The sequence below is a fragment of the Crocodylus siamensis genome, chromosome 7, assembly GCF_052110815.1.
Source record: "Crocodylus siamensis isolate JL-2025a chromosome 7, ASM5211081v1, whole genome shotgun sequence".
In the NCBI taxonomy this organism is placed as follows: Eukaryota; Metazoa; Chordata; order Crocodylia; family Crocodylidae; genus Crocodylus; species Crocodylus siamensis.
In genome coordinates, this window is record NC_143401.1 from 31,698,849 (window position 1) to 31,711,087 (window position 12,239).

General features: G+C 45.6%; 1 long non-coding RNA gene across 2 annotated transcripts in view; it reads left to right on the forward strand.

The window, feature by feature from the left end:
• The first annotated feature begins 509 nt into the window (after positions 1-509).
• LOC149859654 (uncharacterized) overlaps positions 510-12,239 on the forward strand; it is a 61,590-nt gene continuing 49,860 nt past the window's right edge. The window contains exons 1-3 of one of the 2 annotated variants that reach the window (XR_016443552.1): positions 512-558; positions 1,351-1,433; positions 2,413-2,463. This is a non-coding gene — a long non-coding RNA (uncharacterized LOC149859654). Of the gene's footprint in view, positions 559-1,350; positions 1,434-2,412; positions 2,464-12,239 lie in introns of those variants that run through there. The other variant, XR_016443551.1, reaches the window with a different exon arrangement.

The window sequence follows — 12,239 nt, forward strand, 5'->3', positions numbered from 1 at the left end:
AAAGAGAAGAATGGATTTGTTTTCCTAACAGACAACTTTACTTGTAACTTTTCTTCCCTCCCCACTCCTGTTTCTCTTTTTCCATCCCTGGAGTACAACAAGGGCCCTTTCATTTTTATACCCTTTCTCATATTTTGGCATGATTACAGCCTCACGTGGCCTATCCTTACTCTCCCTGACGGCAGCTTAACCCCATTGTTCTTCCCAACTTGCCACCTTCCATTCTGGTTCCTCCCTTTCTCTGTACTGAGCTTCCTAAGTTCTTTTTACTGCTCTGCCTCTTCCCACCATAGATTTGGGATCAGGGCTGTGTTGCAGGGAGAAGTGAGTCATAATGGGAGAATAGGCCAGGGGAGGAGATGGATCATGGATGGGGGCTTCCAAAGTGGGGCAGAGATTAGTCCAGTTTTCCTCGCAAGATTTATGACTGGCTTCCCACACAGAATGGAATCAATTGTGTCACCATTGCATATGGTTTGAAGAAATGCAGCCTGTGAGAAATTGGCAGTGAAAAATCAATCATTCCTTCCCTGCCCTGCCCACCGCTGCGTGTGAGCTGTAAGTTAAGAGTATGTGAGGAAATGCATTTCTTTTCATTTTTACTGTCATATTTCGCTTGTTATAGTTCAGAGAAATGAAGTAGAACAGTGCTGCAAAATGTGCTTTGCATGTTTGCATTCTGTTTATTCTGAAAAAAAGAACATTACACAGGGGGAAAAAGCAGCATCTATATCTTTCTAACATCCTGCTGATGTTGGAGTCTGGGAAGAGCTTAGAATCTACTGGTGTGGCTGTTGGCACCATGAAGGGTAGATATGGGCAGACTAAATAAGGGAGCACAAACTTTGTGGGCTCTATATACACATCTTATTTAGTTAGTCTATGTAGGTGCCTATCTACCTGGCCTTTTGATGGACTTCAGACTAACATTGCTAATTATCTTTCTCTGCTTGCATCATGATTACTCTTGATTTAATTTGCATTGCTTTTTGTGAGAGCTACAGGTGATGAATCTTTGGGTGATTTTGCACATGCTGGGTGGGTGGGAGGCACTGTAATTAGAGTGGCTCCAAGAGCTGCTCTAGTTGAAGTGCTTGCAGCATCTTGTATACCAGCATCCCCACACTTCAAAATGGCAGCAGGGCACTTGATCTAAACCTCATTGAATGGTGGAGGGGTAAACCTTGATGAAGACTTCAGGTCAGCCTTGCCCAATCTGAGTAGTTAGCTGTAGGGTAGCAGGCTGGGATGATCAGCTCTGTTGGTTAAGCTGAGGCCCCAGATTTGAGCCTGTGGCTTGATACCCACCTTCTGGTGCACTATCCCCATTCTCCAGTGTTTCTCTTTCAGGTCTTCCAAGGATGAAAGGTCACTAATAAAGATTCTTCTCCTCAACCATGCATACATATCAGTACAGCACTAAAGGAGGAAGGGTGAGTGTTGGCCATTTACTTGATGCTGATGGCACTCCCAGAACATTTTTTTTCTTTGAACCCTCCCTAATTGTATATGGTTATACCCAGTGCCTTCATCAGTTTCAAATAACTTTGGGTAGGGAACCAAGAGATCTACAAACACTGTTGAAATATGAAGGTCTCTTATTGGTCTTCTCTTCTCACCCAATATACCATTTGAGTAGAGTTGTACAAAGAATGGAAGAGGTTTCTCTGAAGAACAGAGCTCTTTCCAATGACTAAACTGAATGCTTCCTTGTTTCCTACTTGCACCTCTCATTCCCAGAATACCTTTTAAAGTTATCAAATTACTACTCTGGTAAGACGAGTGTACTATGAAGAACACCAATGCAAAATTTCCAGTAATTAATTTCATCATTAAGAAAACATGTAGCTTTGTGTCCTCATGTCCATTCTACTGCCATATTTTGCCTCTTTTTTCCACATTGTGTGCTTTTTGGTTAGGAACATAAATTGCACATAAACCTGTTTAAGTGATCAGAAACTAGTTTAAAACTGTAACAAAAACTCAGTGCACATACACCAGTTTCAAAGTGACTGAAACTGGTTTAAGATACACCTGGTTGAATATAATATCAGACTTAACTGATTTGGCTCAAACCAGTTTATGAATCTTCTGTCCCAGACTCCTTCCTGGTTCAAGTTAAATCACAGGTCCCGCAGCATCCCAGCATTCTTTCCAGCCCTGGACTGGATTGGGCTGTGCTGTCTGCTGCAGACAGCAGGGCTTGCCTTTACAGCCTGCTCCCTGCCTGGACCAGTGGCTGACAAAGGGGTGGGGAGGGGCAAGCCCAGCTGGGGATGCAGCCTAGTCTATAGGGAAGTACTGGTCTCCTCAGGCAAACCCTAGTTCGGTCTGGGACCAGAGAGGGGAACTAAACACCCCTTCCTCCACTCAAACTTGTTGCTGGCTGCAACTGTGGACTATAAATCCTAGAGGCACCTGGAAGCAGGAAGAGGAAGTTATGAACAACTCTGAAGAGTCCTGCTGTTGCAGTTCTGGACTGCAAATCCGAGAAACCTCAGAAGCAGCAGGAAGAAGTGAGCACACAGCCAGAGAGCTGTGCTTTAGCACCCCTGGCTTCCAGTTTGAGCCACTGCAGGCATGTGGCTGCACTTCCTGAATCAAAGGTACATGTCTCTTCACTTCTGTTTCAATTTAATCTGTGCATCTTAGACTAACCTGCATGGACTGAATTGAGCCAGCCTTGGAGTTTTTAACTGTCTATATTTAGCATTTTGGGGAATATTCTTGTAAACATCAATAAAGCCACCTCATTGTCACCCTTCACAGTAAGCCTTCCTTGCTTTTTCCTGACCAAAGAAATCTGGTTCCTTTATAATCCTGATTTGTAGGAAAGTAAGCTTTATTGATGACTTGAGCAACATGAGTTTTGTTTGATCAGTTCAGAGCAGCAGATGATCAACTCTGCCAATATTTCAATATTATTTTATGTTGCTCATTATAAATTGGTAAACAGTATTTGCTAATACAAACTTACCCAAATTTAGTCCAATTTATTTAGCAGTGGTCCTGTTTGGTTTTTGTTTTCATTTTCCTAACTTTATTTTCTCTCTCTCATGCCAGCAGTTACCTCAGTGGCTCAGCTTGGAAACAGGTCACCCTATTGCCCCTTTTCTGTTCCCACTGTCTGCCCTCCACCCTATTTATGCTGAATATTCTGCTTCTGTTTCCTAGATACCAGTAATTAATATTCCTCCTTAAAACTCCCTTCTGTCACAATGCTCCTAACAAACGCAACACTTACTAGACAGTAGAAGTGCTGTGGCCATAGACTTTCTCTCCGAGCAGTATTGTGTTGTTTCCATCTACTTCCTCTGTCTGTTTTTGTTGCGTCTACCTTATGCCACCTTTCTTGAATTCTGTTATGTTATGTAATCATGTTGTGGGCCATGATTATGTTCTAAATCAGGGTCAAATATTTGCTTGCACTCTTCCAAACAAAGCAGAGGATTCTAGTATCTCTAGGTTATGCTTTGTAATAACTCTTCCCTCTTCTGGAAGTTTAACTAAACATTAACTGTTTGGAGGGAGATGGGTAGGAAAAACTTGTGCTTTCTAAGCAGGACTGAATTGTGACCTCCTAAAGTAGGAGTACAGTAAAATGTCAGGTGGCAGAAGCCTATAAAATTGTACAGATGGTAAATGTTAGGAAACAAAAATGTTTACACTGTTATAAAACAAAATGTGATGTTTTTAAGACGAGACATCCAGGCAGTTGTTATTGCCTTAACTTTCTGCAGTCTGATACAGAGGGGTGGATCTAGTTAACTGCCCCAAACAATTACATTCCCCTTTGACTTTTGCTCCACCCAAACTTGAAAACCAACTGCTTGGGAGGGGCACCAACATTTCTATTCAGGCAGTGTTGAGAAAGTAAATTGATTTCATGGCTCATAATCATCTCCCTGATTCTTGCTAATACTTCTCCACTCCACGAGTGTTCACAACTCACTCCCATTTTTAATGGTGTTGATGTTGAACTATTCAACCTATCCTTTCTTCTGTATTTTTGCTCTTAGCCATTCCTGGTAATATCCCTCTTCCATTTTACAGCTCTGGGAACTGTTTTTATCTCTAGCTAAAAACCTTCACTCAGGTGTAGAAATTTGACAATGAAGTACTGGAGGCTCAAGGAGGCTATATTTTTGTTTTATGAATCTGAATAAGAGACGTACATTAAACTATGATGGTGTGATGGGCTAGCTGGTAATGATTTGGCCCAGGAGTTTTGAAAGGGTAAAAGATGATTGGAGGGCTCCAAATTCCCTTTCCTCACCAATCAGGCCCCAGAGACTCACGCTCCATGTCCCCTGATTGGCCCCTTGGATCACCTGGAGGGGGATAAAAGGGGCAGTGCAGCTGACTTGGGCAAGACCAGTGAGGGACCATGAGGAAGGAGTTTCAAAGAGCTGGCAAGAGCTAGGCCAGCAGAGTGGGAGCAGTTGCCCCAGAAGAACCTGAAGGAGTGGGACCTGCAGGCAGCAGTTGGACCCTCAGCAGTGTGGCATGCGGCTGGCATGAGGGGCTCCTCCCTGGGTCCAGGATCCCCCTACGAAAGGCTGCAGCCAGCAGGAGCGGCTCCCCAGCTCCATCAAGAGGTCGGGAGGCTCAAGGTGAGGCAGGAGCTTCTAGAAGTTCAAAAGCCCTAGCAGCTTGGACTCAGACTAGTACTGGTGGCTGTGTGGTAGTGTTTCTGCTAACACTGTGAGAGGTTTGAGCTCAAGCCTCAGCTAGGATGAATTTGGGTGAGTGAAATGACAGGGACAAAATCTTGTTGCAGTGAGAAAGGGGTCATTGTGTTTTCCCTCTTTTCCCCCACTCCAGGTACCTAGGCCCTGTATTTCTTGTTATTTGACATTTTGTATCTTGAGCATTTTATATTTCACCAGCCAGTATTGTTTGTTCTGCTGTTTGTGTTTTATATTTTGTTAAACCTGTCTTTTGTCAACAGGATGAATATGTCTATGATTGTAAGTGCCTAAACTTTATTGAATCCTGCCCCCTCGGGGCATTGTAGTATCCTCTATACCCACTGGTTTATACATGTTATGTTCCCACTACTGTTTTTCTCATTAAAAGGTATATGGTACCACCCCATTGGTGGTCTGGCTCTGCTCTGTAGGGGAAGGAGGGTACCTACACTTCCCACAGTGCTTGTGCACCTGCTCTGATCCCTACAATTGGAGAGGGGGTACCACCCAGGTTACAATGACTACAGTACTAAAAATCAGGGATCCTAGTTTTCCCTGATTAAAAAAAAAATCACGAATTCTCTAATAAAAAACCCCAAATCTATTATTAAAATTAAAGGCCCCACACAGCTCTACCCCTGGCCCTGCTTGTTCTCCTCACTCTCCATGCATAGCCCCCTGGCCCTGCTCATGCCTCTTACTCCACCCCACCCCCAAGTCCCACAGCATTGTTGGTGCCCCTCAACCCAACCCACAGCTTCTGCTCCCCCAGCCCTGCCGGAGGGGGCCCCCAGCTGCCAAGGCTATGGACCCAGGACCATGGCCCCCTGCTGTGGACTGGAGCAGGGGGAGGGGCGGCAGCTCCCTGCCATGGTGTGCACTCCTGGGGTACAAGTGGGACTTGCACCCCACAGATCTGTATGTGAGGCAGGCACAGGTTGCGGGCTCAGGCTTCCACCCTGCTTCCCTTCCTGGGGCACTGCAGCCCAGCAGGCACAACCCAGTGTGACAGGAAGCAGAAAAGCCATATGGAAAAGCTGCTCACCGCTGCAAGCTCTGCACTGCCCTGGTGATGCGCCCCCTGAGCATGTTGCTACTTTGAAAGGTGTAATTCTGCGCTGCTGCTCTCACTACAGCCCTGCACACAGGAGCCACGTCACCAGGGCAGCATGGTACTCACAGCAGTGAGCAGCTTCTCTGAGCCGGCCACCCAGTTTCCCTCCCCCATTGGCCTCTGCATCCTGGCAGAAGCAACCCAGCATGGCAGGGAGCAGAGAAGCCATGCAGAGAAGCTGCTCACCACTGCAAGCTCCATGCTGCCCTGGCAATATGCCTCCTGCACATGGGGTTGCAGTGAGTAGCAGCATGGAGCTGTGCCCCTCAAAGCAGGGCCACATGTGTCACAAGGGCAGCCCAGAGCTTGCAGAAATGAGGAAATTCCCACATGGACCTGCTGTTCCCTGCCACACCAGGTCATATCCACTGTGCTGTGGAGGCCCCAGGGGAGGGAAGCAGGGAAGGAGCCCAAGTCCCATGTACGGATCTGGGGGTTTGGGTCCCCCCTACCCCCTGGGAGTGCCTGTGACAGTGGGGAGCCAGCCCTCTCCCCCTTTCCCAGATGAGTCACCTGCAGCCCCATACCACTCGTTGCTGGGGCCCTGGAGCTGTGCATTGTGGCCCTGGGACCCAAGCACCCTACAGCTGGGCAGCAGCCTCAGCCCTGTCCAGCTCCCTCCCTCCCCCACTTACCTGCTGGAGCTGCTTTGCAGGCTGCCTGGGGCCATGTGCATATACATGCATGTGGTGCCCCCTGTCTCACTGCCTTCCTCCTGCTCCCTCCCAGCTCCCTGCAGGCTGGAACTGCCAGCCTGTAGGAAATTAGTTACAAAATTGCAAAAACTGTGTGTTTTGCTGGTAAAATGAGAAATCTGTGTTTGCCTGTGGCAAAAGGTAAAATCTGTGGTTTACTCCCTTTTTCCATGGGAAGTGGAAAATCTGGATCTCTTCCAATTATACTGTATCTTTTGACTAATATTTTCCTAGTCTGTGGTGCTTTTAACATTTTATGTATAATCTTGGAAATTAGTGCACATTCCAGGGGTTATTTGTTTTTGCTTTGATCATAAACTGAATAATATAGGGTGCAGATAGAAGTGTCAATTTTCACTTGATCTGGCCACAGAAAGCAGTTTCTGGTGTGACCAAACACAAGTGCATGGGTACAAACAGCTTAAAAATAGCTGACTAGTTGAAAATCTGATTCCTTATTGAAAGAAGTATCAGATAAAAGTGCTACAAAATGTAGTGTCTTTTGTGACTTGTGTCTTCAGAGATCCCAGCCTGTTGCTGTTTTCAGAATGGGAGGGGGAAAAGGAGCAGAGGGAGTTCATTCTGGGGATTTTTCAGACTTATGGGCTATGTGTGGCTCCAACCACCCCTGTACCATGCCCCAAGCCTCGCAGATGTACCAGTCCTTGTTTGGTCTGTCTCTCTCCATGGCCCTTGTCTCGCAGCCACAGCCCACAGGCACTCTCCAATTACTGCCCCCTTCTCTGGGGCTTCTCACTGCCCCCTTTGCTCTGGGGCTTCTGCAGCCTTGGGGCTCAGGTGGCCGTAGCCATGCCTGGCCCCAACTCTCCTTCTCAGGTTCTCAAACCCCTGCAGGGCTCAGGCAGCCTCGGCCTTGCCTGGCCTCCAACTCTCCACACCCCTTTTCGGGGCTTTTTCCTCACTGCCCGACTTCTGTGGGGCTGGGGTCAGTGCATGCCAAAATGCTGCACCCTCCAGCACCAGGGTCAGTGCACTCCAAATGCTGTGCCTTTGCTGGTGCCAGGGTCCCCATGCTACTGTGGGTCCCCTATGAGGCTTCCTCCAACCCCTAATAGCCTCCCCCAAACCACCAGTTTGTAAACTGCAAACAGAAGACTCGAGCCCCTTGGTTATAACATAAACCTAAGCCATCTGGCTACAACAACATTTGCCACTCCAGGGTTTCTCCATCTCACTGGTATCTCCTTGTCCATTCATTCATTCAGGCCCTGTCCTTTTCCTCACTCAGGCAGAGCTTCCATCCCTTTGGCAGCCAGCAGGGATTGTCTACCTGACCTTTGCCTGGGAGTTATATAGGAGCCAGGCCCACCCCCTTCTGGTCAGCTGACTCACAGCGGTTGCCGTAGCAACCTGCACTTGTGCTTCTTCATTACTTCTCTGGCTGCCCTGGTAACCAGCAGCTGAGCTCCCTACTCACTGCTAGGATTTCCACTGCTAGCTGTTTCCACTCTAAGGAGCAGGGCACCTGTGTGCTCTGCGACAATTCGCACTGGATTTGGCTCATTTGGCGGACAGCGGTTTGATTCGGTGATTCGAATCACTGTCCCAAATCGATTTGGCCGAATCTGATTCAGAGATTTGACTGCTGCCGAATCTCCAAATTACACAGGCCCATCCCCCACCTGCTCTCCCAGCCCTGCAATGGCTGTCCCGCCTGCCCCAGCTACTGGCACTTCGAAAAAAAAAAAAAAAAGCCCAGCTCACCAGGTGTTCCCAGTGGAGGGGTGATCCCCACTTCCCCACACTGCATAGGGTGGAATCTGTCACAAGCCACTGCAGGATCCAGTGAGTCTGGGGCTTTGGGATTTTTTTTCTTAAAGGACCAGAGGTGGGGTGGGTGGGGCAGCCATGGGGGGGCTGGGAGAGCATGGAGGGTACAGGGGGCCTGTGACAAAACCCCCCCATGTGTTGTGGGGCAGTGGAGAACAGCAGGATTCACCCCCTCACCTGGTAGCATCCATTGAGTGGGGGCTTTTTTTTAAAGGGCCAGGAGCTGGGGCAAGGAGGGCAGCCTTGGGGGGTGGGCTGGGGGAGTGGGTAGGGGGCAGGGGGGTTGGGAGAGCAGCAGGGTATGGGGCCAGCTAGGGGTCCCCCCATGGTCCCCTACCCCCTTCTCCAACCCCCCCTCCTTACTTACCAGCTCCAAGTCTAGCTCCAGTTCCCTGCTACAGCGGGCAGGGACTGCCCAAATCATTGAAGCTCTCTGAATCAATTTGGAGAGCTTTGAAACAATTCGGACCTTTTTATTGGTCCCCTGATTTGATTCGGATTTGGAGATTCGGCCACCGTATTGGGCCAAATCTCCTCTGAATTGAGTCAGCATCTGAAGCTTCACGTAGCCCTACTGGCTACAGCATCGCACTACGAGCTCATTCATACTGTGGTTTATTATTATCTCCAGGGCCCTTTCATTCGTGGTGCTAGTCAGATTGGTGCCTCCAAGCCTGTAGGTGTGTTGTGGGGGTGCTCATCCTGAGGTGGAGCACGTTACATTTCTTGACATTGAACTTCATCAGATTCTGATCTGCCCAACTTGCTAGCCTGTTTAGGTTCGCCTATCTTCAAGTGTGACCACATTTCCCCATAACCTGGTGTTGTCCATGAACTTGGCCAGTGAGCTCTTCACCCCCACATCCAAATTGTTAATAAAGATGTTGAAAAGTACTGGACCAAGCAGTGACCCCTGCAGGACACCTCTGCCCACTTCTTGCCATGATGACACAAATCCGTTCACTATGACTTTCTGGGTTCTGCATCCAGTTTCTCACCCACCTGACTGTCCCACAATCCTCCAAGATTAAATGTAACTATGTTGCATACTGTATGACACCATTTCCACACCCCTTTACAAAATCCTAGATGAGGCCATGATGGAGTGCAGAAATTATAATTTAGGATGAGAAAATGTAAGCCTCTACATATATCCCAAATATCTATCAGAGGTCCTGGGTAACTTATATATTTACATAATTTCAATGAAAAGGTCTCATGTGCACTGCTCTTTAATATGAGCCAGCCCTGTGACAGTTGATTTACTTCTAAGACTTTGACAGAAGTTGAATGCTCCACGTACAGAATGGCTAATTATAAAGCTAGATTTATAGCATACTTCATAATTAAAAAGTTCTAGTGGCTATTTTTAACAATCAATTCTTGGATTTTCTTTAAACATTAATTGTAAATATTCTTATAAAAAAAAACAACTTGTATTATTTTGAATGGTTTAATGTAGCACTGAGTCTGTTTAAAAAAAAAAACAACCAGAGCATATGCCCTTCTTAAGGGCCCTGAAATATAAACACAACCAGTAAAATAAATGTATTAATTATCCCAGTGTAGTATCCTGCCAAATGGCTAGGATACTTGGGGCAAAAAGAATCACTAATTTGAATGAGTGAAGTGTAATTGGTTATTTATAGCAGAGCTTCTGGCACTGCATGTTCTTATTTTTATAGTTAAAGGAAGCACTTCAGTTGCTGTGACAGACATCTGATTGCTATAACTTTTGTGCCTGATAAAATGTAAGCTTTCTATAGGCATACTAAGTATCTGTATCAGATGATGTGGGTAATTTACATAAAAATTCTATGGAAAAAGTCTTAGGTGTACTGCTGTTTAATATGAGCCAGTCCTGGGATGGATGTTTGCTTTACTTATAAGACTTCTGCAGATTTGTTGAATGATCCATGTGAGAAGCTGCTGTAAAAGTAGTTAAACCTGGAAGTTGTGATCACTGTACTGTTCTAAAAATTCTTGTGGGTGTAGCATTGGATTACAGTATGGAAAGAAAGGCTGGGAGCCTCAAGTATAGAGTAAAGGGTGAGCAGTTTTGTAGAAACAGCATAATTATAATTAAGGTCCTTGAGGCAGGATTCAATGAATCCCAGTCATATTGACCAGCGTAACTGGAGGGAATGTTATCATCTTCTGTTGCATGTAAAGAATGAAACACTCCAGACACCTGAATGATTTATTATAATACTATCATAAAATGAAAGAAAACTTGTCAATGCTGAGACTGAAGGAATGTCTAAATCTATCTCAACCATGTGGATATCACCAACAAAAAGCTCTTCCATTAAAAAGACTTTACACCTTTTCTTTGAAAGGTAATTCAACAGAGCCTATGATTTTATTCCACAAGTTCTGTCCTATATCCAATTTTGTTTCAGTGAGTGGTTCATCCACCCCTATTATACACTGTTAGCTGCTGTGATGGCTAATTGTCAATCAGGTCAGGACACTTTGATATGAAAGAAGGAAGAATAAAAGGAAAGACATGATGTAGTTTCTCTTTGAAGAAATTTGCAATGTGGTGAGAAGTGCACCATCTCATTTGAGTCCTCCATGAGACTGGATTTAAAAATTAGCACTTACAAAAATGCAAAAGCACTGCTTACATTTTTCTACTTTCGTTCTTTATGATCATTATTTTTTAAAATAAGTTTTCTGCTAGAGTTGATATTTCCCCACTGCATGACTTCATTTCCTGCTAGTTTATTCTGTGATCTCATAGCTACAGCTGTATAAGCTTTTAAAATATTACCTTGACTCTAACTTTTGATTTTATCTTCCAAAAGTTCCATTAAGTTCTAAATTAGCAAAAGAGGGGAAAAATAAATAGAGTGCTTTCTATCAAAGCACTCTCAGAAGTTTAAGGAGGCAGGAAATTGAGCCTTTAGCTCTTATACCTACATGGTAACAATAACCGTTTTTCTAAAGAAGGCACAAATAATATGATTTTGTGTAAGTGATTCTATGGGGTTGGGAGGGAAGGACACTGGAACACAAAAACAGGCAGTATGTTGATCCAGGACTGGTATTCTAAACTAGCAGCTGTTACTCCATGTTTCCCTGTATGCAGAGATTTGAGGTCACTGGCTTCGCCCTGATTTCTGTGCCTGGGATATACACTGGTCTTATTTTGTGCACCATGCATTACTTGCTGTCATCCTGACTTTCATACTAGAACACAGTTACCCTCCTTTTGCATCTTTACCTCTGAATTACTGCCCAACTCACTCTTTGAATAAGATTAGTCCAGATTTGTCAAGCATGCTTTAGTAACTTTGTGTAAGTTGTCTTAGAACATGAAGCCAGACTCTCAGGAGTCTAAAGCCATTTATTTCCAAGGGTTAAAATCACTTTAGAAGTGGGATGTGTCCACATTTGACAATATTATGGTTTGACTAAAAGTCTGTGGATCAGAACTCACCTGTAGGAGGAGGCAGCATAATCTAGAACAGTAGAGCAAACTTTTCAAGCAGGCATATCACAAATTAGCCCTGCACCCTTCCCAAGTGAATAAGAATAATTAACCTATGTATATTCAGTGTAAGTAGCTAAAACTCAGCAGTTAGACCAATACTTAAGTCCCTCATTTAACTAGATTCCACAGTGAGGGGGAGTTCACTAGGGAGTTTGCCTGGAAACTCTCTCACCTTCCTTCACTGTAAGCTTGGTGAGAGGAAGCAGGCCAGCTTACAGGAGAGTTTGCTAAGGAAGGTCTTCTTGAAAAGAGGGGCAGGAAGAGAGACCTGGCAGATTAAGAGACCTAGAGAAATGGCTGGAGGACATTGCAATGCCAGAGCCACTGCCACTGCCAGCTCTTCCCCCTGCTTGCACCTGTGAGAGAGCTGTCCAGGTGGGATTGATCACTGTCAAGGATCCATCCAAGTCATGGTTTGGTGCTGTGGAGTTTGGAGGTTCCTTCCAGGT